The sequence below is a fragment of the Oryctolagus cuniculus genome, chromosome 4, assembly GCF_964237555.1.
Source record: "Oryctolagus cuniculus chromosome 4, mOryCun1.1, whole genome shotgun sequence".
In the NCBI taxonomy this organism is placed as follows: Eukaryota; Metazoa; Chordata; class Mammalia; order Lagomorpha; family Leporidae; genus Oryctolagus; species Oryctolagus cuniculus.
In genome coordinates this window covers 6,807,507-6,830,808 of record NC_091435.1, presented here as the reverse complement: position 1 = coordinate 6,830,808, position 23,302 = coordinate 6,807,507, and positions in this window count along the sequence as shown.

The window sequence follows — 23,302 nt, the reverse complement described above, 5'->3', positions numbered from 1 at the left end:
GGCAGAGCCCCTGTGCCCTGGCTCCCGCACCAGGGCCCCCCTCCCCTCCCCAACATGGCAGAGCCCCTGTGCCCTGGCTCCCGCACCAGGGCCCCCCTCCTCTCCCCAACATGGCAGAGCCCCTGTGCCCTGGCTCCCGCACCAGGGCCCCCTCCTCTCCCCGACATGGCAGAGCCCCTGTGCCCTGGCTCCCGCACCAGGGCCCCCCTCCTCTCCCCGACATGGCCAGAGCCCCTGTGCCCTGGCTCCCGCACCAGGGCCCCCCTCCTCTCCCCGATATGGCCAGAGCCCCCTGGGCCCTGGCTCCCGCACCAGGGCCCCCCTCCTCTCCCCGATATGGCAGAGCCCCCTGGGCCCTTGCTTCTGTACCAGGGCCCCCCTCCCCTCCCCGATATGGCAGAGCCCCTGTGCCCTGGCTCCCGCACCAGGGCCCCCCTCCTCTCCCCAACATGGCCAGAGCCCCTGTGCCCTGGCTCCCATACCAGGGCCCCCCTCCTCTCCCCGACATGGCCAGAGCAGCATGACGTTTACTGCCATACCAGCAGGCCCACGGTGCTCTGGGATTGGCCCTTGTCCGGTGCCAGAGTCTCCCACGAGGATGGAGGACGGGAGTCAGCCGGCAGTGAACTCGGTGAGGCCCCATGCAAGGTTCAGTCTCCTCAACTTGACTTTGAGGTTGACATCCCAGGTGCATGGAACTGAGGTTCAGAGACTGCTGGGTTTGGATGTGGTGTGAGTGTGTAGCCCAAGGTTGCACGTGTTGGGAGCGTGGTCCTCGCTGTGTCGCTGTGCCGGGAGCCCTGGGATCTCTAAGTGGAGGGGCCGGGTGAGTCTCTAGGTCACTCAGTGCATTGATGTAGTCCTGATTGATGCAGTCCTCAGGGACCCCTCTCCCACATGTTCCAGCCCTGACACCGTCTGCCCAGTGAGTTCCACCAGAGCCGGCGCCATGGACTCTGGCTTCAAGACCCCTTCCTTCCACGTTACCCTGGCTCAGGGATTTTGTGACTGCAACAGGAAACAAACACAGAGAGTAATGGGAATTCCCCAAATTCATGGTGTGAGTCAGTGACAGAAGGGAAATCAACTAGGGTGTCTCTCGTTCTGAAGTCCCCACATGGCTGCTACTTTATTGTTATTATTTGTCTTTTAGATATAAATACAAGAAAACTGAAAGCAAGAGGATGAAATAAGAGGAACTCACTGGATGAGACACTTAATTGATGTTGCTTCATGTAAAGATCAAATCCTGGGGGCCGGCGCTGTGGCACAGCAGGTAAAGCCACCGCCTGCAGTGCCAGCATCCCACATGGGCGCTGGTTCTAGTCCCGGCTGCTCCACTTCCTATCCAGGTCTCTGCTTGGGAGACCCGGAAGAAACTCCTGCCTGCCTCCTGGCTTCAGCCCCAGCCATTGTGACCATCTGGGGAGTGAACCTATGGATGGAAGATCTCTCTCTCTCTCTCTCTCTCTCTCTCCTATCTCTTTGTATCTCTGCCTCTCAAATAAATCTTGCTGGTCTGTGGAAGAGTGAGTGACAGCGTGGTGTGCCAAAGCTGAGCCGCAGCCCAGTCAGAAGGGTCCCTGGTGCTCGCTGTGCGTGCATCCTACTGCTTGCAACTTGTTATCACACATGTACAATTACGTCATGTTTCACCTCAAATGGCTTTCTGTTTTTTTAAAAAAATGTATTTATTTGTCAGAGAGAGACAGGGAGGGAGATAAGGAGAGAGAGAGAGAGAGAGAGAGAGAGAGAGAGAGATTGATTTGCTGTCTACTGAGTCACTCCCCGAATGCCCATAGCAGCCGGGGGCTGGACCAGGCTGAAGCCAGAGCCAGGAGCTCAATCCAGGTCTCCCATGGTGGCAGGAATCCGACTGCTTGAGCCCTCACTGCAGCCTTCCAAGGCGCACAGTAGCAGGAAGCTGGAGTTGGGAAGAGACCTGAGACTTGAACCCAGACCCTTAGATACAGGTGCAGATGTCTCAAGCAGCCCTGAAATCACCAAACCAAACGCCAGAGCCCGGCGCGGCTTTCTAACCGGAATGAAATAAGCCAATGTTCATAACACACGTAGCGGAATGCCGTAGCTACCCACTGTGCCACCTGACTCAGCCCCACATCTGCCATCACAGGGGCCTCACCCCACGCGTGGACATCCGAAAGACGGCTGGGATGGAAGATGGAGAAGCCGCTCTCTGAGCAGGACTCGCCACGCACTCTGTGCGCAGGGACTTGAGCAGGTGTCTGCACCATCCCAGGTGCAGACAGCCAACCTTCCACGCTCAGATGGTTTCTCCTTTGGCTTTCGCCTGCAGAGCACGGATTGCTGCCCCAAATGCAGACATTGCAGAAGTGAATGCCGGCACTTTCTCCAGTCGTTTGCAGCGGTGTTTCTCCAAGAGCAGTGACCTAGCCCAGGAGCAGAAGGGCATGAGTGGCAATGATGGGCGACTTCGAGGTCCCCTGTCCTGGTCCTGCAGGTCTGTGGGGACCTCGGAGGGGCTTGACTTCAGCAAGCAGGGCAGGGGTTCCCTGAGAGCGGTAGACCTGGAGGATCAACACCCTGAAGTGAATGCTCTCCTTGAGAACAAAGGAGAGTCTGTGGGGGGTAGTTACCTTGGGGGGGGTGCAACTCAATGACCATCACTGAAGGACACAAAGAGGAGTCCAGGCAGGGCAGGGGGCACTGGTCATTTGTGAACTGCTTTCCTGGAGAGGCATAGCACGGGGTCTTTGTATGAGCGCACTGGCAGAATACAGAGGCCACTGGGTCCTCAAGGCCCCTTCTGTTCACCAAGGAAGGGACTTCCCTGGGGCCAATCAAACCCTCCCACCCTGGCACAGAAGCCCCTGCAGAGTGACCCAGGCACAGCAGGTGGTCAGGACCTCCTGGGAGCACGGCAGCCGGTGTCCCCTCCCTGGGCCCAGGGCTGGGGTGGGAGGAGCTGCTCACCGCCCGTGTCTGTGTGCTGGGGTGGGAGGAGCCGCTCACCGCCCGTGTCTGTGTGCTGGGGTGGGAGGGCCGCTCACCACCCGTGTCTGTGTGCTGGGGTGGGAGGGCCGCTCACCACCCGTGTCTGTGTGCTGGGGTGGGAGGAGCCGCTCACCGCCCGTGTCTGTGTGCTGGGGTGGGAGGGCTGCTCACCGCCCGTGTCTGTGTGCTGGGTGGGAGGGCCGCTCACCGCCTGTGTCTGTGTGCTGGGGTGGGAAGAGCCGCTCACCACCAGTGTCTGTGTGCTGGGGCCGCTGTCACAGCACCACTGACTGCGGGACGTTGTCTCGGAGGCCTGGAGGCTGGGAGCTCAGGGTGGGGGTGTCAGCCCGGGTGGTTGATTCTGAGGCCCAGGGGGAGAACCTCTCTCCTGGCTTCTGGTCTCCGCAGGCACCCAGTGGCTGCAGGCGGTCGTCTCTGTGTCTCCACTGGGTCTGTCCTCTGACTGTCTGACTGTCTGTCCCAATTCTCTTTTCTCAAGGACCCCAGTCCTGCTAGGGTGCAGCCTGCTCTCAAGAACTCCCCCAAAGTTGAGCATTTTTACACACTCTTCCAGGGAACTTCAAAAAGCTCATGGAAAATGAAAATTATGGAAAAGCTATGCCTGGACTGCAATTGCTTTGTACCAAAATTAACTTTTTTTTTTTAAAGATTTATTTAGAGTTACAAAGAGAGTGGGAGAAACAGAGACAGAGAGAGAAGTCTTCCATCTGCTGGTTCACTCCCCAAATGGTCACAATGGCCAGAGCTGGACTGATCTGAAGCCAGGAGCCAGGAGCTTCTTCTGGGTGTCCCACATGGGTGCCCGAGGACTTGGGCCATCTCCCGCTGCTTTCCCAGGCACATTAGCAGGGAGTTAAATGGGGAGTGGAGCAGCCAGGTCTCGAACCAGAACTCATATGGGATGCTGGTGCTGCAGGTATTGGCTTTACCAGCTACACCACAATGCCAGTCACCAAAATTAACTTCTCTTTTAATTCCATTTCCCACAAATGTTTGAAGGACCTCATGTTTCCAAATAAGGTCTCACGGGTCCTGGGGGTACAATTCAGCTTTGCCTTCTGCCCCTGGTTCCGTCACAGTCATGCTGCTTTGTGCCCTCGATCCTGAACCTGTCACTCTACCCTGAGAAATGGAGCAAATGCCTGTCATCAGTGCCCCCACAGCCAAGGTGGGGACCGGCAAGTACCTACTAGGTGCCTCATTGGGTCCAGTCAAGGCAACAGTTACAGCAGGGCCAATAGGAAATCCAGGCTCAACCCAGATGTTTCCATCACACTAGGAAATTGGCAGGCAAGCCCAGACCATCTCCCAGCATCCAGTCTCACCAGATCTCTCCAGTGTGTGGCTTTGATAAAACGCGTCTGATTTGTATGATTGTGTCTGAGTTTAGAAACCAATTACGCCTGTGTCTCTAGAGGTATTTTTAGAAACTTGCCCAATGAAAGATTAAAATTCAAATAAAAATCAAAGAGCTCACCTCCCACAGTGCTCTTCATCTGAGGGAGTGAGAAGTGACAACAGTGAGATTCCTTAGAACACCAAGACTTGTAAAATGATCAGTATTTCTTACAAAAAGGAAAAAGAATTATTTACTTGTAACCTCAGGGGAAAATCACAAGGAATATGACTATTAGGTCTCAATAGGAGTTAAAATTTATTTTTTAAGGATACAGAAAAAGGAGAGAAAGTGAGATCTCCCCTCCACTGGTTCACTTCCTAAATGCCTACAACAGCCGGACTGAGCCGTGCCACAGCCAGGAGCCAGGAACTTTTTCTGGGTCTGCCATGCTGGTGCAGGGGCCCAAATGCTTGGGCCATCTTCCACTGCTTTCCCAGGTGCATTAGCAGGGAGCTGGATCAGAAGTGGAACAGCCGGGACTCAAACCGGCGCCTATATGGGATGCCGGCACGGCAGGCAGAGGCTTAACCTTCTACACCACAACACTGGCCGCAGGAGTTGAAATTTCTCACTTAAGATACCTGATCTACTCCTCTGAGTCTGAAAACACAGAACATTCTCCATCGGAAAACCAGCTGGTGAAGTCATGGGCTCTTTCTAGTATCTTCCCTGAATGGACGCCACAAGGGACCTCTACTAACATTGCAGAGCCACCCCACAACCCCCTGGTGTCCTGGGGACAGGCAGAGGGTTCTCCCATCCCTAGGATAACAGGAAACAGGTTTGAGAAGCAAAGCATTAAGCAAAAAAGACTGAATTTAGGAATCCAATATGCAGCTATGTGCTACCATTGGCCAAAGATTAGGAAACAGCCCCAAATCAGTGATGTGCTCAACGGGACGAGTTGAAATGGGGTGGACTCCCAAAAAGTGAGCTCCCTCTGCCTGTTCTCTGGAAGGCTCTGTCCACTCCCTTAGAGCCGGAGGAAGACTCGTGCCCGGGAAGCTGTGCCATTTGTTTGGGCTGTGTGTGTGTGTGTGCTTGTGCGCAGGTGCACGCAGGTTGATAGCAGAAGACAGCTCTGGGTGAGGTCTTAATTCACGTGCAGGGAACATTTAGCTCCGGTCCTTCAGACCACCTAAGTCTTGTGTGCAATCCAAACCTTGGCTATAATTAGGACATGTTTGAACCTCACACTGAACCCAATAAGGATGGGCGATTAATGCCCTGAGTCCTCTCCTGGCACAGCTCGGAGGGAGGCAGGTGGCCTGGGGGACCTGGGTGTGAAGTCACTGTGCCTGCTGGCAGTGCCCTGGCGCCTGCTGAGATGCAAAGACCAGGCAAAAGCTGTTCCGCAAATGCAGGTACCGGGTTCTGGGGTGTGCAGGGAACAGCAGCAGCAGCCCCGCCGGGCTGGAGCATGAAGCCCAGGAGACTGTGAAGGTGAAGGGCCTGCCGGTGCCAGGAACACCACACATGTCCACTCGGTCCCAGCTTCGCTCTCCTCCCTCAACAAGGCAGAGCCCTTGATGCCATTCCTGGGCAGTCAGGGCCCAGGTGGATCGGACGCCTCTTGAAAAATCTATTAATAATATTGAAGTAATAGAAGGCATTTAGCAAAATCTGATACTGATCATACTGAAGGTAATTTTTTTAAAAGATTTATTTATTTATTTGAAAGTCAGAGTTACACAGAGAGAGCAGGAGAGGCAAAGAGAGAAAGAGAGAGAGAGAGAGAGAGAGAGAGAGAGAGAGAGTCTTCCGTCCACTGGTTCACTCCAAATGCCTGCAACAGCTGGAGCTGCACCAACCCAAAGCCAGGAGCCAGAAGCTTCCTCGGGGTCCCCCACGTGGGTGCAGGGGCCCAAGCACTTGGGCCATCTTCTACCGCTATCCCAGGTCATAGCAGAGAGCTGGATTGGAAGTGGAGAGGCTGGGACTTGAACTGGCACCCATATGGGATGCCGGCACTGCAGGAGGTGGATTTACCTGCTGTGCCACAGTGCTGGCCCTGGATGTAATGTTCAACTGTAAAACTTTGTCAGCATTTCCTGTAAAGCCAGGAAAGTACTCCCTCCTGTCCCACAGTGCACTGCAGATTCCAGCAGTGCTACCTGGACGATGGGCCCGGCGAGAATCAAGTACATGCCCACACAATGAAAACAAAACAGAAGAAGAAATCATCGCTTAAATACCCTATTTTGAATCATCAAAAATCTTTTTAGCAAAACTAAGATTTCCAGGTACAAATATAATAGGCGTTTATTAGATATATTTATAATTGTACATTGCATATGCCCTTTTGCACCATTGACTCAAGTTATCTGCAGCAGTTCTGCTCCGTGGAGTTGGCATGCACACTCGGTTAGTGGGTCCTGAACCCTTGATCCTGCAGGAAACACAGGGGGAGCTTCCAGCGAGCCTGGGGTCATAACACTTTCATCAACAGGTGAAGGCATAACCTTGTTTAGGTTGGTTTCTGCTTCAAGACACATACCCCTATGGTAATTTAATATGAGCATGCTGAATAAGTTTGTGGGAAACGGAATTAAAAGATGAATTTATGGGTCTGGCACTGTGATGTAGTAGGCTAAGCCTCTGCTTGAAGCGCCTGCATCCTATATGGGCGCCGGTTCGAGTCCCAGCTGCTCCTCTTCCGATCCAGCTCTCTGCTGTGGCCTGGGAAAGCAGTGGAGGATGGCCCAAGTCCTTGGTTCCCTGCACCTGTGTGGAGACCTGGGAGAAGCTCGTGGCTCCCGGCTTCAGATCAGAGCAGCTCCGGCCATTGCGGCCAACTGGGAGTGAACCAATAATGGAAGACCTTTCTCTCTGTTTCTCCCTCTCACTGTCTGTAATTCTACCTCTCAAATAAATAAATAAAAAATATTTTTTGAAAAGATGAAATTATTTTTGGTGCAAAGCTTTCTTTTTAATTTTAATCAGTTTTTTAACAGAGTCCATGTGCTCTGTAGGTGCAATTCTAAGGATATAATGACATCCTTTTTCCCCCATGCCCTTCCTTCCCTCTCTGCCTCCCATCCTTCTTCCTTCTCCCTTTCCATCTTTTTTGTTTTGATTTGTTTGGAAATAATATTTTAAGTTTACCTTGCATTGAAAAGGCTTAATAAGAATTCTAACAAGTACAAAGCAAAAAAGATCCTAGTTTAGTGGGAATATAGACAATGGCTATATAATTCAAACAATAATTGAATGAAAAAATGACTGTTTCACCCATATATAGTATATTTTTAAGTAATCACAAATCATTAAAACTATGATAGTGTAACATTCTCAACCACTGGTGTGACAAAGATATAAAAAAGTTTTACAAAACTGTTTGCAGCATTACTGATACACACATTTATTTCTTTTTTGTTCTTTATTGTTTGTTTTTTAAACTTTAGCTCCCATATATGAGAGAACAGGTGATATTTGTCATGCTGATTCTTGATTATTTCACTCAACATGATGTCCTGCAGTTGCATCCATTTCACTTCAAATGATAGAATTTCATTATTTTTTAGCTGATTTGTGGCCTAGGATGCTGTCTCCACTAGAAAATGTTCCATGATGAGAAGAATGTGCATTCTGTAGCCGTGGGGTGAAATATCTCATAAAAGCCCATTAGATCGGTTTGTTCAATAGCATGTTTCAACACCAATGTATTTTTATTGATTTTCTGTCTGGATGACCTGCCCATTGATGAGAGGAGGGTGTTGAAGTCACTCACTATTATTGTATTGGAGTCTATCTCTCCATTTAAGTCTAATAGTGTTTGCTGTGTGTGTGTGTATATATATATATAGATAGATAGATCTATAGATATCTGTATCTATCGATAGATCTATATAGGTATTTATAGGTGGTATTGCATTGGATGCATATATATTTCTGTTTGTTTTGTCTTCTTGCTGAGTAGAACCTTCTTTGAAAATTCGTCCTATATTTCTTTTTACATTTTCTGATTTCAAGTCTCTTTGATCTGGTATCAGGATAGCTATGCTGGTTTGCTTTTGGTTTCCATTCTTTTCCCAACTCTTCACTTCCAGTCTGTCTGTGTCTCTGTGTATCAAGTGAGTTTCATGTATACAGCATAAACTGCGATTGTGGAATTTTGTCCATTCAGCCAACCTAAGTCTTTTAGTTGGATTTTTTTAAAGATTTATTTATTTATTTGAAAGGCAGAGTTACAGAGAGACAGAGGCAGAGAGAGAGAGAGAGAGAGAGAGAGGTCTTCCTTTCATCTGCTGGTTTACTCCTCACATGACTGCACTGGGCTGATCCGAAGCCAGGAGCCTGGAGGCCTGGAGCTTCTGGGTCTCCACATGGGTGCAGGGCCCAAGCACTTGGGCCATCCTCCACTGCAATCCCGGGCTGCAACAGAGAGCTGGCCTGGAAGAGGGGCAACCGGGACAGAATCCAGCACCCCGACCAGGACTAGAACGCGGTGTGCCGGCGCTGCAAGGCGGAGGATTAGCCTAGTGAGCCACGGCGCCGGCCGATTTTCCCATTTCTTTAAACTGTCTGTATTCTCTTGCATCTCACTGAGTTTCCTTACAGTCATTACTTTGAATTCTGCACCTGTCATTTCACAGATTTCCTTCTGTGCAGGGTCTAATTCTGGAGGAGTATTGTGGTCCTTTGGAGGCACCATGCTACCTTGCTTCTCCATGTCCCCTCTGTTCCTCCACTGATGTCCGGCCATCTGGTATACCCATCCCTGCTTCTTTATGGAGTGGGTTTTATTGGAAGAGAGTTTATGGTTTCGCTGGAATGCAGGGTATCTTTGAGTTGTTGCTTTGATTTTGGTTCTAAGTTAGCCCAGGACTGCAGTATCTGAGTTCCTTTTGTCTTAATCAATGTCAGCTGTGTCTGTTAGTGACCCAGTGATGTAGTCTACTGCCGTTCATAGGGATGGAAGTGTGGCTTTGAGATGAATAAGGGTCTCCTTGGGTCTGTATCTTTGGCCCACAGAGAGTTTGGTGTCAGTGTCCCTGGTGAATGTGATAGCCAGGGCTTTGTTCATGGTGCTGGGGGAGACAAGAGTGGCTGCCCCCTTCCTACCAGCAAGCCTGAGTGATACTGGGGGTTGTGGCACCAACTGTGGCTTCAGGGCTGTGTGATACGGATGGACCCTTCTTCAGCTCCTGCTAGGAGAGTCCGGCTGGTGCTGTGGCTTCTACCAAACCAACAGCCCTAGTCCCAGGACCAGAGGATGGGCAATCCACACTGCCCCAGTCCTACGGGGTGGCTACCAGGTGTACAGGAGGTTTCACTGTGCAGGGTGTGAGTCCAGAGAGGTGGCGTGCAGGTAGGTCCTTCCCTATGTCCACTGGGTGGATTCCAGCGCACTGACAATGAATTGTCACAGCTCGTGCTGCAGGGTAGAGTGGGGTCATTACCCAGCTCTCCCAGGGTGGGAGTGGATTTTTTATGGGTGCTTCTGCTGTCAGCCCCCAGAAGCTAAGGCTCATGCAGAGGGCCCGAGCACAAGTCTGCGGCTAATGCGGAACAGCACCCACCATTGCAGGATGCAGGGGGTGGGTCCTTTGTCCCTGACGCGTCGCCCTGACTCTGGCTATGACGCTGGTAGGAGCAGAATAGAGGCATGCCGCAGCTTTTCAGGGCAGAGTGCCACGCTCTGTGTGGGTGGAGGAAGGAGGGGAAGGAAGCAAGGGGGCATCCCTGCTCCTGGCCCCGCAGTCACTCAGACCCCAGGCAGCTCTCCAGGCTGAAGTCAAAGTCACTGGGTGACTGCGTTTGTTTTCTCTTTTTTTTTGCAGAAAATTTCCACCCCTTAGACCCCTGGGAGCCTAGTCCTTCCTTTGTTCTTTACATACCCCACGGCAGCTCAAGTCGGTGTGGCTGCACCCTATTCAGCCATCTTGGGTCCTCCTTGGGGACAAAGGGCACGTGTTTGGTGCAGTAGTTGAGATGCTGCTTGGGATGCCCACGTCCCGTGTTGGAATGTCTGGATTCAGATCCCAGCTCTGCGTCCAATTCCAGCAACCCGGCAATGTGTGTCCTGGTAATGTAGGCTCCTCCTACATGGGAGGCCTGGATTGAGGTTTCTGGCTCCTGGGCATTTGGGAAATGAACCAATAGATAGGAATTCTATCTGTCTCTCCCCACACCTCAACTCTCCGCTTCTCAAATAAAATTAATTAATGAATGGCTTCAACATGTCTTGAAACCCATGCATACAAGAGGTCTTCAAAAAGCTTACAGAAGTCTGTATTATGCAAAAAATCTACACATGGAATGAATTCAAGACCAACTCCTCCCTAACTCATATCTGAATGAACGCCCCTACCCATGTATTTTACCCATAAGGCCACTCTGCATCACTACGAAGGGCTGGGATTCAGGCCACTTGAACCAGTGAAATTACTAAAACATAAGAAGCGCAACACTGTGACCATGGTGGCGCTAAAGAGATTGTGACGGCTGAAACGAGGAGGCGGGCACTTGGGCTCTACCTCCGCCCAGATGTGTGTGTTGCGCAACTTGCGTTGCTCCTGACCCTGCCATGCAGATGTCTGACAACTGTGAAAACGCTGAGTCTAGATTTCAAGGCTATAAATAGACTTTAGAAAGCGAGCGTGTTTGCACATTCACACTCTGTGCAGGATGAGGACTGACCATAGGAGGGTGCTTCAGAAAGTTCATGGAAAACAGAACTGCAAGCTCCGCTTAGGGGTGGGAGTCTGGGGCAACGGCCAAGACGCTGTGTGGGACACCTGCCTCCCTCGTCAGAGCGCTTGGCTCGGAGTTCAGTTCTTCCAATTCTGTCTTCCTGCTGCTGACAGCACGCTGGGGGCAACAGGGATCACTCAAGGAGTCGCAGCCCTGGCACCCATACGGGAGACCTGGGTGTTGTTCCTGGATCCCAGGCTTTTGTCGAGGGGACCAGCAGCTGGGAGGACTGTCTCTCTGCCTCTTACACAAAATAAAAAAAGTTTTTAACATAAGGGTCCAAGATTTTTGGTGCAAAAAATTTGAAATCCATGTCTTGAAAACGTTCATGAAAAAATATGTATTATAAAAGACATGTGCATAGATTTTAAAGACATTTACCACCAAATTAATCTCATAATACAAGCCTGTTTCTTCACAAACTTTTTGAAGGGTCCTCATATCTTTATGTACTAGAGGGTGAAATCTTTATGGGAAAAGTAAAGATTAAGAACTTGACCACGAGGCCGGCGCCTTGGCTCACTAGGCTAATCCTCTGCCTGTGGCACCGGCACTCCAGGTTCTAGTCCTGGTTGGGGCGCCGGATTCTGTCCCGGTTGCCCCTTTTCTGGTTCAGCTCTCTGCTGTGGCCCGGGAGGGCAGTGGAGGATGGCCCAAGTGCTTGGGCCCTGCCCCGCATGGGAGACCAGGAGGAAGCACCTGGCTCCTGGCTTTGGATCAGCACAGCGCAGCGGCCATAGCGGCCATTTGGGGGGTGAACCAATGGAAGGAAGACTTGTCTCTCTCTCTCTCTCTCACTAACTCTGCCTGTCAAAAAAAAAAAAAAAAAAAAAAAAAAAAAAAAAAAAAAAAAAACTTGACCACAAGAAATAGATAGGAATCCCTCAATTAACAGACAGGTGTCACATTCAGGAATAAGAGGACTTCATTTCTTAAAGACGAGAATTTACATATAGCTCTATGAATTTAACCTAATTTCTAACAAAATTCACTAGGGCTCTAGAGTGGGAAATGACAAAGTAAACTTACATTTCACAGGAGGCACCCAGGATAATCAGGACAGTTTTGAAGAGGAAGGAGAAGAAGGAAGTCGAGAAGGTGGAGGGGAGTGAATATCCCTCTTCTCAGGCCCCCAAGGCTAAGACACCCGGACACCCAACTGTGAAGTGATAGCAATGCAAAAGGTATGGTCCTTTGGGGAAAGTCCATCATATCAATGAATAGAAATAGATCAGAGAATCCAAAAACAAGTGTATTATATTTGGGACCGTGGTAAGTCAGGGGAGTGGCATTTTAACTCAATAGGAAAAGATAAATTACCCAAAAAGCACTTCATTTTCCATAAAAAATCCAAAAATGTTACTCTTGCTATATGCCATGCATAAATATAAATTCAAAATGTGTTAAAGCCTTAACTGTATAAAACAAAATTAAAGCTGCTAAACATGTAGAATAATTTTAAAATGATACTAGGAAAGAAGCAAATTTTTAAGACACACCATAAAAAGTGTAAATTCTAAGAAAAAACATATGAATGACTTGAGATGGAAAATGGTCCTACAAAAAATTTAAAAGAACAAGCTGTTCACAAACAGGAGATAACTGCAATACACAATAGCAAAATGATTATCACCCGGATATGTGATCAACCACCATTGGTCAGCCCACAGAAGACAGGTAACTGGCAAAGCTGGTCAAACAACAGTGACAAGCGGGTGACTGACCAGGCCACCCCAACATCTGAAAGCAGGAAACTACCAACAACTCCCAGATTTTTCCAACAGTGACTTTACGGAGCTTTAGTCCCACACATAGAACGCGTTCTTTTAAAGCAGTCAGTTCTGCGGTGTTTAGTAACTTGGTAGACTTGTGCAACCATCAGCGCTGTTTAGTTTCAGAATATTTTCATCTTTACCCAGAAACCCTTCGCTCTTTAGCAGTCATTCCCCATGGCTCCCTTACTCCTGGAAAATTCTAATCTACTTCCTGTCTCCACGGTTTTACCTATTCAGAAAATTTCTATCTGAAATCAAAATCGTATCAAAATATGTCACTTTTTGTGACTTCCTCCACTAACATGATGTCATCTAGGTTTATCCCTACTGGGGCACATGTATCAGCCTGGCTGAATAATATCCCATTATTGGGCCACTTTTATTTATCCATTCATCAATCGATAGATATATAGGTTGCTTCAACTGCTTGCTTATTTTGACTAATTCTGCTGGGAATGTTCTTGTACAGGTTTCTGAAATGAAACATACGTATTTTCATTTTCCTTGAGTATATGCCCCAACTTAGAAATACAATATGCTGTGGTAACTCCAGGGATCGCTGTCAAAGTAGCGTCCCCGTGTTACAGTCACCCCAGCAGTGTGCGAGAGTTCACTTCTTCCAAATCCGCACCAACACTCATTCCTGGCTGCTTTTTGAAATGACGCAATGAGTGTTACGTGTTTCTCACGATGGCCTTTACATTCCTGAGAGTGAACCCTGTGCACGTCTTCCCGGGAGAAGCCTCTGTTCAGATTCCCGCCCTGTGCATGGGCATTGAAAATTCAGTCTGCTGCATTTCCAAAACCCAAATCCACTCCAGGTCCACCTGCCTGGCAGGGCACGGGTTTCTGGCACCTCTGTTGAAAGTTTAGCAATGCATCTTTTCAAAAACCATGATGCATGTGGTCTTTGATAATATTGCAGCAGGAGACTTTTAGGGTGCCATGTTGCTGGCCCAAGTCTTTGGGCCCCTGCACCCACGTGGGAGACCCAGAAGAAGCTCCTGGCTTGTGGCTGTGGCCTGGCTCCGCCCTGGCTGTTGCAGCCAATTGGGGAGTGAACCAGCAGACAGAAGGTCAACCTCTCTCTCCCTCCTCCTCTCTTTCTTCTCTTTCTCCCTCTAACTCTGCCTTTCAAATAAATAAATCTTTTTTTAAATCCTTCTAAAATAAGGTTAACATCTCAGGTGTTCCTCTGGGTGTTACACATGATAAATTGTGCATTTGTGTTCCTCCAATTCACCCACGCGTATTGAGGCCTCGATTTGCACAGGGCTTGCACTGGCAAACGCAGTTCCACCATCACCCAGCAGATGGCGGGCCTGTCGCCAGCCTCCAGGGAGGGACTGCGTGCAAGGAGAATCCTCTGTCCCTGGGGAGAAACGGCAGGGAAGCCACAGGTCATCGGAGGTCGTCGTGTGCCGTCCCTCCCCGATGGCACGTGAGAATACCTTTCCCCAACACAGTTCTGCTTCACCCACGGTTCCGTGTTGTTCAATGTCCCCCAGAGAAACGAATCTCTGCAGTGGAGCAAGGGCGCAGCAGACTAACACGGAGGGCTGCAGGCTGAGATTCGACTCGCAACGCACCCTTCCATTCCTTTGCCCACGCTGAAGAAAAACGACACATCCCCGAACACACAACAAGCTGCCCGGTGGGCTTTGCCACCGTGTGGGATGGCCATGGTCCTCCTCTTCATCCGAGACCCTCCAGCCCCGGCGGAGCCAGCACCTCCAACCCCACCCTGCTGATCCCCGACGCCCTGGGTTGAGATAAGACGGGGTTGTAGTCTTCAGAACCCGCCACCAGGCTGCCTGCATTTAGATGAACCAAGTTCCCCTCCTACTGCGAGTGTACAAGCACACACACCCAGGTGTGCACGCACACTCTACCTGGAGGGCTTCCTCACCGTCCCCTGCCACCAGCAAAGGGGTCCCAGGACCTCCGAGGCACCCAACAATGTGGGCAGTAAGCATCAAAGCAAAGAAGGGTCCCGATAGGTTTTGCTCAATGGAGAGCTCTCTAGTTCTCTTGCACAGGTGGCCAAGGTCATCTGGGCATTTGAGCCAGAAGCTCTGCAGAGAGAATGAGAGAGAGAGAGAGAGAGAGAGAATAAAAACAGTCCCGTGTAGGAGCCATCACTGGACAAGAATACAACTTGGTGTAAAATACTGTCAGGTGTCATGATTTTGGAAGCATCTGTCTCTGAGAACCAGGTCCGTGGAACGGGAAATCCAGCGCTGGGAGAAGGAGGCGTGCATTCTGAAACACAAGCAAGCTAAGGGATGCCGACTTTGGTGCAGGCTCTCCTGGGCGTGGACAGCCAGGATGCAACGCCGAGACCACCCCTGCCCCTCACGCTGACCTGCAGCAAGGGCTCTGGGCATGGCTCCTGCCTGGGGAGACAGGGGGAGTGTGACAATGAGGATGGTTACTCAGCGGTGGGCAGTGTGTGTGTGACCGAGGGTTTTCCATGACACTGCATTGTGGTTGTGCTTGGTTTCCAGTCCTGTGGCTGTGAGCCTGAGAAAGCACTTCATTCCCTTTGGTCCCTCTCTCTTCACGAGTGTCACATTTGCCTCCCTCCATTCTAGGACTCGCTGTTCTGATTGCGCTTTCTCTGGGGCATTCAGGTGATTGCTTTTTCTCATTTGCTCCTCTTTAAGCTCTGTGCTACGTTGTGATAGAATAATTCTCATGGCCTCTCGCTCTGCTTAGAAATCAACTTCGGTGATTCTTTTTTTAAATCAGCGGGGTTTTTGTTGAGGTCCTTGAATACAAATGGAGACGTGGAGGGCTATTGTACCCAAAACAACTAAATCCTGGGAAACATCCTCCTTGACATTTCTGTAGGGGCTTGTGTGGGCTTCCCATCCTCTGAGTAGGTAGCATCAATATGCACTCTGTTATGGCGGCTCTGACATTGCCCAAAGTCAAACACAATTTGAATTCGCTCAGTGCTTCCTAAGTAAGAGGGCTTAAGGAGATGGCAAGCATCACCAAGCCACGCCCCCCTCAGTCCCCGAGGGGGTTGGTTCCAGGACAGCCCCCGAGCCCCCTCCCAGTGGGTCCCAAACTCTGCAGGGGTTCAAGGCCCTTATATAAAACCATATGTGGTATTGGCAGATATCCTAGACACGCCCTCCCCTATAACCTACAGCATATCTGGTGATTTGCAATCCCTCTGCATGTAAATGCTATTATGGTGGTTACATAGTATTGCTTAGAGGTTAATGGCAAGAAGAAAGTCTGTAAATTTTCAGTACCCATTTGATGTTTTTAAAACAATATTTCAGTCCCTGGTTGGTCAAATCTGCAGGTGCAGAATGTGTGGATGTGGATGGTGGGCTGTGTTTCGTGGGCGCTCACCAAAGGCCTGCGCAGCGCCCCCTGCAGGGGTTTAGTGGAGACCTGGAGGAGGCCCTGGCGTGTGCAGTTGTCTTGTGCCTGCACTGTCTTCCTTTGATTGTGAGAACCGGGGGGAGAGAAGCTGCTGGAATGCAGTTGGTTGAGACCCACGGTGCAGCCCCACATCCTGAAATACACAGAACTGCCTCTCCTCCTGGCAAACAGGGGTTGGCCCCAGCTAACATTAGTAACAGCACTGATCAATGCCGGTACAATAAATTACTTTTCTAAAAAACCTGAGGCCAAAACTCATATTGCATGGTTCAGTGACAGGGATTAGAGTTTTCAGGAGCTTTGTGGAATTATGATTCATGTAGCAAACAGTTCACACATCGCAAGTGTGTAATTCCACGGTGCTTTGTTTGTAGAGCTGTGCAATCATCACAATCGATTTTACATTCTCATCACCCCAAAAGGAAACTGCTTATATTTTAGCCACCATTTCCCCTTCCTCCCCCTCCCCCTGCAAACCATGATTTATTCTGTCTCTCCTTGGTTTTGCCTGCTCTGTGCACTTGGCATACCTGGCATTATATACCATGCAGCCCGTGTCATTGGCTGCTTTCCAAGGTCCATCCGTGCTGTAACGCTGATCAGCCCCTAACCTTTCTGACTACTGAGCACTGTGATGGTTACCTGCACCTCATTGCAATTATACACCGCCAGTCAATGGGCATCTGATCTTCTGAACAGTGCCATCAGGGATGTTCCGCCGTGTGTCCCTGTGTACACACAATTGTTATCTCTTGAGAAAATGCAAATGCCTTCCAAAGTAACTCAACCATTTTTTTAGAGATTTTTATTTATTTATTTGACAAGCAGAATTATAGGCAGTGAAAGAGAGAAAGGTCTTCCTTCCATTGGTTCACTCCCCAAATGGCCACAACGGGTGGAGCTGCGGCGATCCGAAGCCAGGAGCCAGGTGCCCCCTCCCAGTCTCCCACATGGGTACAAGGGCCCAAGCACCCGGGCCACCTTCTACTGCTTTCCCAGGCCACAGTAGAGGCTGAACTGGAAGAGGAGCAACCGGGACTAGAACCAGCACCCATGCGGGATGCCACAGGCAGAGGATTAGCCTAGTGCGCCACGGCGCTGGCCCCAGCTCAACCATTTTATATCCTCACCCTTAATATGTCAAGGTTTCAACACTTACTCTTATCTGCCCTGTTCATTAGAAATATCCTGCTGGTTTTGAACCAGTATCTGGCTGTGCTTTTGATGGCTAATGGTATTGAATACTTTCCACGTTACTGTTGGCCAGCTGTTTATCTTCTTTGGGGCAGTGTCTTTTGAGATTCATCAACTATTTGTATTTATTTTAAAATTATATATTTATTTTTATTTGAAAGGCAGATAGACAGAGGAAGACAGACACAGGCAGATAGAGAGATATCTTTCACCCACTGGTTCATTCCCCAGATACCCACAACAGCCAGAACTGAACCAGGAAAAGCTAATCTGAATCTGTCACGTGTGTGACAGGGACCCAAATACTTGGGCCATCACCTGCGTTAGCAGGAAGCTGGGATTGGAAGCAGAGCCGGGACTGAAACCCAGGAAATGGAAACAGGAGTTCCAAGTGGCATCTTAACCACTGCGCCAAATACCTGTCCCTTACGACCCGTTTTTAAAATCAGTTATTTGTATTTTCATTATTGAGCTCTTAATTATCCTTTATATGGTTTGAATGCAAGTCCATTGTCAGGTACAAGATTTACATGTTTCCCCCATTCTGTGCATGTCACTTCACATTCTTGAGTGTGTCATTTGCAGCACAGGGGTTTTCAATTTTGTTGATGTCCAATGTATTCATTTTTTTCTTTTGTCACTGTTTAACATCATAGCTAAGGCTTTTCTTAACCCCTGATAAATAAAGTTTATTTTCATGTTTCTCTCAAGAGTGTCATAGTTTTAACTTTTACATGTAGGACACTAATCTAAACTAATAGGTGGCAGCTATTTACCTTCGAGCAATCAACTCTGTTCTATTGATTTGGACATCTGTATTTAAGTCTGTGCTGCTCCGTCTGGTTCTGGCAGCTTTGTAACAAGCTCTGACATCAGGCTGTGTCAGTTCTTCACCTTGGTTCTTTTTCAAAATTGTTTTGGCTGTTCTTATTTCCATATAAATTGTAAAATCACCTTGCCAATTTCTGCAAAACAGCGAACTTGTATTTTTGATAGATACTATAGTACATCTATAGATCAATTTGAGATGTATCTCATTAACAACATCAACTCTTTCGATCCTTAAATGTGGTTGTCTTTCCATTTATTTGCGTCTCTGTGAATTCCTCCCAATGTTTTGTAGTGTGCAAAACTACACTTTAGAAGGGTAGAGTTCAGCGTACAAGTCTTATATTCTTTGTTCAATTTATTCCTAAATATTTTATTCTGTTTAGATGCTATTATACATAGAATTGATTTTTTAAGAGATTTTATTTATTTATTCCAGAGGCAGAGATACAGAGAGAGGGAGAAACAGAGAGAGAGAGAGAGAGAGAGAGAGAGAGAAAGAGAGAGTCTTCCATCCGCTGGTTCACTCCCCAGATGCCCACAGCTTCCGGAGATGTGCTGACCTGAAGCCAGGAGCTTCTCCTGGTCTCCCACATGGGTGCAGGTGCCCAAGCACATGGGCCATCCTCCACTGCTTTCCCAGACCACAGCAGAGAGCAGGATTGGAAGAGGATCAGCCAGGAATAGAACTGGAGCCCATATGGGATGCCGGCACTGCAGGCAGAGGCTTAGGTTACTATGCCACAGCGCTGTCCCCAGTTGGAATTGATTTCTTAAATTCACTTTCAGATTGCTCAGTGGTACCATGTGGCAAGAGAATTGATTTTTGCATTCTGATCTTGTATCCTTCAATCGTGTTGAATTCATTTATTCTAATAATTTAGTGGATTCCTTAAGATTTTCTATCTATAAGATCATGTCATATGCAAATAGATTTTTCCTCCTTTCTTTCCAATCCAGATGTTGAAAGAATTTCTTTTGTTTGCCTGGTTTCTCAAACGAGAACTTCTAGTATAACATTGAGTAGAAGGGACAAGAGTGGACAAGCTTGCCTTGTTCTCAGTCTTAGGGCAGAAATTCAGTCTTTACTATTAAGTTGGGTATTTCTTGAGGTTCTTGCTTTGTGCTTTTTTTTTTTTTTTATGGATGTCTTCATAAAGTTGAAGAAGTTCCCTTCTATTCCTGTTTCTTTAAGTATCTTTTATCATGAATGGGTTTGGGATTCTGTCACAGCTTTGTCCACTCTATGGAGCTAACCGTGTGACTTTAATCATTTATTTTAATCACATGGCGTATTACATTAATTGGTTTTTGGACGTTAGACTTGGGATGCATCCCACTTGGTCATAGTGTGCAGTTGCTTTTATAGGTCTCTGGATTTGGTTTGCGAGCGTTTTACTGTGGATTTTTGTGTCTATATTCATAGCAGACTCTGGTCTGTAGTTGTCTTGTGATACACTGGTTTCATTTTCATGTTGATCTAATACTGGCCAGAAAGAATGAGCTGGGAATTGTTCCCGCTTCTATTTTTTTCAAAGAGTTTTTAAATAGTTGCTAATAAATTTTTTTAAATGTTTGGGAGATTCCTATGGCTCTGTACTCTGCCTTAAATCAGGTGTGTGATGTCTGCCGCTTTGTTCCTTTTGTTCTGTATTGCTTTGGCTATTCAAGGGCTTTTTGTGGTTCCATATGAATTCTAGGATTGTCTTTCTGGTTCTGAGAAGAGGGTTATTGCTATTTTGATGGGAATCACATTGAATCTGTACGTCACTTTGGGTAGTCTAGACATTTTAATGAAATTAATTCTTCCAGTCCATGAACCTGGATGATCTTTCCATTCTTGTGTGTGCGTCTCTTATTTAATTTCTCTCAACAGTGGTTTGCAGTTTTCACGTCTGTGGTTAAGTATATTCCTAGGTGTCTTATTATTTTTGCAGATATTATGAAGGAAATTGTTTTCATGATTTCCTTCTTCTCAAGCTTGTCATTAATGCATAAAAGTGCTGCTGACTTTTGTATATTGATTTTTATATTGTGAAACAGTGCAGACACATAGACCAATGGAGTACAATAGAGACCCCAGAAATAAGCCCACACATCTGCAGTCAACTGTTTTTGACAAAGATACCATAATATACGGGGAAAAGGCCCATTCAACAAATGGTGCTGGGAAAACGAATATCCTTACACAGAAGATTGAAACTTGGCCTTCCCAGCTCTCATCCTATTTAAACAGCAACTCATAGTGGATTAGAGACGTAAATATAAAGCCTGAAACTATGAACCTATTGGAAGAAAACACTTCAAGATGTTGGTACAGGCTATGATTTGATGGACAAGATCTAGAAATCATAGGCAACAAAAGAGATGAATGAGGTTACGTTAAACTAAGAAGCATCTACGCAGCAGAAGAAGCTATCTACGGAGTGAAGAGACGGTGTCCAGAAAGAGAGAAAATAGTTGCCAACTTCCTTTCACAAATAACTGACATCCAGAATATACAAAGAACTGAAAATAATAAAGCAGTAATCCAATTAATTACAGGCAAATGGGTTGAATAAGCATTTCTCAAAAGAAGAAACACAAATAAATGATACACAAGTATAAGAAAGATCACTCAAAATTCCCAGGCATAGGGAAATGCAAATTAAAACCACAACAAGATATCAAGTTAGATATGACTCAACCAAGAAAGAATGACGTTAACAAAAAGACAAAAAATAACAAATGTTGGCAAAGATGTGGGGAAAAGGGAATTCCTGTATACTCTTGAGAGAATGTAAATCAATACAGCCATTATGGGGAAGAGTATGATGATTCTTGGAAAAACTAAAAATGAACCCGCCAGGGGATCCAACCATCCCACTTCTCAGTGTCTGTTCCAAAGAAATAAAATTCAACATATCAAAGAGATATTTGCACTCTCGGGTTTATAGTGGCACTATTCACAATAGCCAAGATGTAGAACCAACTTCGAGGGGTGAAGGAGAAAGGAAAGGTGGTACACAGACACTATGAAATATTATTCAGCAATAAAGAAGAATAAAATCCTGCTATTCATAGGGAAAAAAAGGAACTGAAGGTCACTATTTCAAATGAGATAAATCTGCTGCAGAAAGACAAGGATGGCAGATTCTCTCTTGCATTTTAAGATAAACTTAAGGAGGGGCTGGCGCTATGACAGTGAGTGAAGCTGCTGTTATCCCATATGGTCGCCAGTTGGAGTCCAGGCTGCTCCACTTCTGACTCAGCTCTCTGCTGATGGCCTGGGAAAGCAGTGGAGGATGGCCCAAGTGCTTGGGCCCCTGCACCTGCATGGGAGACCTGGAAGAGGCTCCTGGCTCCTGGCTTCCAATTGGCCAAGCTCCAGCCGTTGCAGCCATTTGGGGAGTGAACCAGCAGATGGAAGACACCCTCCCGCACTTTGCCTCTGCATCTCTATAACTCTGCCTTTCAAATAAATAAATATTAAAAAATGATAAAGCTAGGGAAATGTTGAACTGGATATAGAATAATGATTACTAAGGATCAAGAAGTGCAGTGGAAGGGGGACAAAGGAGATTGGATAGCAGGTGCCCAAGTCCAGGTCCACAGAAGGAACAAGTGCCAGCTCTTCAGGGCACAGTGGGTGAGAATAAGTCCCAGTCACTCGCTAGATATATAGAACCAGAAGACATGAGCTGAAAACTACACACATAGAAATGATAAGGAGAGGGAAATGCAAATGACAATGATATGACCAGAACACACTGTATAAATGTCTCAAAGTATCATACTATAGCACATAAATATGCACAATTATTACATGGTACAATGCGAAAATGCTTGTAGAATTTTTAAAAATCTTTGTTATTAATTAAAATAAAAGAATTTGATAGAATATACCAGTGGAGTCATGAGGTTATTTTTTTTCCTGTGAGGAGTTTGTATTGCCATTTTTAAAAAAGAGTTTTTATTTATTTATTTGATAAATATAAATTTCATACATACAGCTTTAAGAATATAGCGGTTTGGCCAGCACTGCGGCTCACTAGGCTAATCCTCCACCTTGCGGCGCCGGCACACCGGGTTCTAGTCCCGGTTCCCCCTCTTCCAGGCCAGCTCTCTGCTGTGGCCCGGGAGTGCAGTGGAGGATGGCCCAAGTCCTTGGGCCCTGCACCCGCATGGGAGACCAGGAGAAGCACCTGGCTCCTGCCTTTGGATCAGCGCGGTGCGCAGGCTGCAGCACGCCGGCCGCAGCGGCCATTGGAGGGTGAACCAACAGCAAAGAAGACCTTTCTCTCTGTCTCTCTCTCTCACTGTCCACTCTGCCTGTCAAAAAAAAATATAGCGGTTCTTCCTGCCATACCCACCCTCCCACCCCCAAACCATTCCATCTCCTACTCCCTCTCCCATCCCATTCTTCATTGATTCATTTTTAATTATCTTTATATACAGAAGATCAACTCTATAATAAGTAAAGATTTCAACAGTTTGCACCCACACAGACACACAAAGCATAAAGTACTGTTTGAAGGCAAGTTTTACTGTTAATTCTCATATTACAGCTCATTAAAGACAGAGGTCCTACATGGGGAGCAAGTGCACAGTGACTCCCGTTGTTGATTTGACAATTGACACTCTCATTTATGACATCAGTGAACAAAGATCTATTTCCAGTTTACTTCATGATTGTAAAGTTATCCCACTACTAAGTAAAAGAGTTCAATAAATAGTGTAAAGAAAAAAACTGCTCCTCATAGAGACAAGGGCTATACACAATCACTGAATCTCAAAATGCCAGTTCACTCCAATACTTTACATTTTAGGGACTCTATTAGTTACCTCGGATCAGGGAAAACAGATGGTATCTGTCTTTTTGGGACTGACTTATTTCACTAAGTATAATGATTCCCAGTTTTGTCCATCTTATTGCAAAAGACAGAATTTCATTTTTTATATAGCTGAGTAGTACTCTATAGTGTGTGTGTGTGTGTGTGTGTGTGCTATACCATAATTTCTTTATCCTGTC